This window comes from Penaeus chinensis, chromosome 20, assembly GCF_019202785.1.
Source record: "Penaeus chinensis breed Huanghai No. 1 chromosome 20, ASM1920278v2, whole genome shotgun sequence".
NCBI lineage: Eukaryota > Metazoa > Arthropoda > Malacostraca > Decapoda > Penaeidae > Penaeus > Penaeus chinensis.
Window position 1 is genome coordinate 20,285,043 of NC_061838.1, and position 2,500 is coordinate 20,287,542.

Sequence of the window (2,500 nt, forward strand, 5' to 3'; positions counted from 1 at the left end):
GATTCATCATCAGACGATATTACCATTTCGTTTAATATCGGACTCGACATGTCTTTGTTTTGTTTTTGTTTTGTTTCCTTTATTATAACAGGGCTTCGCTTCGGCTACTTTTGTGCTATAAGTAAGTGTCTCTGATTTATTTCTGAGACTTTCTTTCAAGCGAAATTGTATCTTCTTTGTCTGTTCCTTTATTCAATTTTCTTCTTCGCTTTTACTTTGACTTTTTTTCTTTTCATTTTGATTAGGTAACGTCATTTTTAAGATATTGTCCTTGTTATTATTATTATTATTATTATTATTATTATTATTATCATTATTATTATTATTATTATTATTATTATTATTATTATTATTATTATTATTATTATTATCATCATCATCATCATTGTTATTATAATTATTCCTATTGTTGTAGCTGCTTTTAGTACTTGTATTATTTTAATAATTATTGTTATTATTATTCTTGTTGTTGTTGTTTTGTCATTATTATCAATATTGTTATTATTATTATCATCGTCGTTATTAACATTATTATTAATATCACTATCATTATGTATTTGTTGTAGCTGTTGTTGTTGTCTTTATTGATATCATGATTGTTAGTATTAGTATTATTGCTAGTATTCTTACATGGTTATTATTATTATTATTTTCATATTTATTATCAGCAATATTATAATTATTACTGATCCTATCATTATCATCATCTCTATCGTTATTGTAAACGAACAATCACTATTATAATGATCATATCTAACATTATAATTAGAATTATCATTGTTAATATTACCATTATCTTCATTATCTTAACTACTCTTACTATTGGCACTATATTTTTTCTGTATTTTACTAAAAAAAAAAAAAAAAAAAAAAAAAAATCCTTTCTTGCCTACTTATGGACAACTTCCACAAGCTAAGTTTAGCAGCGGTGGTGGAAGAGGTGGAAGCGGAGGCGGTCGCGGCGGTTAGAGCTAATGATGATGTCAAGTTGTGTATTTGCAAAGGAATGCAACAACAACGTTAATAGCAGTGATTTGTTGAGCAGCTCCATTGCGTACGTGGCTTGCGGATACCGTCGCTCATCTGGTCGTGTATTTTGATTTTAATCTTAGTCGCTGGACGTATGTGCAACTCCCTTTCCCCCTTCCCCCCTTCCTCCCTTCCTCCCTTCCTACTTTCCTCACTTCCTCCCTTCCCCCCTTCCTCCCTTCCCCCCTTCCCCCTTCCTCCCTTACCCCCTTCCTCCCTTCCTCCCTTCCACCCTTCCTCCCTTTCTCCCTTCCTCCCTTCCTCCCTTCCTCTCTTCCTCCCTTCCTCCCTTCCCCCCTTCCTCCCTTCCCCCCTTCCCCCTTCCTCCCTTACCCCCTTCCTCCCTTCCTCCCTTCCACCCTTCCTCCCTTTCTCCCTTCCTCCCTTCCTCCCTTCCTCTCTTCCTCCCTTCTTCCCTTCCTCCCTTCCTCCCTTCCTCCCTTCCTCCTTTCCTCCTTTCCTCCCTTCCTCCCTTCCTCCCTTCCTCCCTTCCTCCCTTCCTCTCCTCCTCCCTTCCTCCCTTCCTCCTTTCTTCCCTTCTTCCCTGCCTCCCTTCCATTCGCTCTACTTCCTCACCTCTCTCTTCCCCTTTCCTAAATTGCTTTCTTCCCTTCTTCCCTGCCTCCCTTCCATTCGCTCTACTTCCTCACCTCTCTCTTCCCCTTTCCTAAATTGGAGTATTTTCCCCTTCCTGATTCCCCTCCTTTCTCTTTCCTCTTTCTTGCTGTCTTGGTTCCTCTCCTTTCTTAATTTTATTAATTTTTCATTCCACTCCTTCCTTCCTCCTATTTTTCTTCTCTATTTTTTCTGCTTGTCCCCTTTGTTATTTCTCTTCTCTCCCATCCTCCTTTTTCTTCTTCATCTTCATCTTTCTTGCCAACACCTTTTATTCTTCCCCTTTCCTAATCTACCTCCTCCCCCCCCCTTTCCCACTCTTCCCTCTCTTCCTCTCCTCCCCCTTCTCTGCTTCTACCTGTCTCTCCTCTTCCACCTCCATCTACCTCTCTCTCTCCTCTCGCTCATCCCCCCCCCCTCTCTTTCTCTTCTCCGTCCGCGACATGTGGCTGGTTCTGATGCCATATTGTGTCTTACGTAATAAATTTTGAGAGTGTGATGCTACATATCCGAGTCTTGTGTGGACGATAAGTGCGCGGTCATGCCGAGAAATGAAAGGAAAAGGATTCTGACAGATTGAAACATTAATAACCGATTTTTCATCCCTGTGATTGCACGTGAAATACTGAAAGTAAAACTGTCTGTTTATGGAAATGTATATCTTTTATCTGTTGATTTAGACCAAACTTCGTATAAACGTAATACACACACACACACACACACACACACACACACACACACACACACACACATATATATAGATAGATAGATAGAAAGATAGATAGATATAGATATATATAGATATGTGTGTGTGTGTGTGTGTACATATATATATATATATATATATATATATATA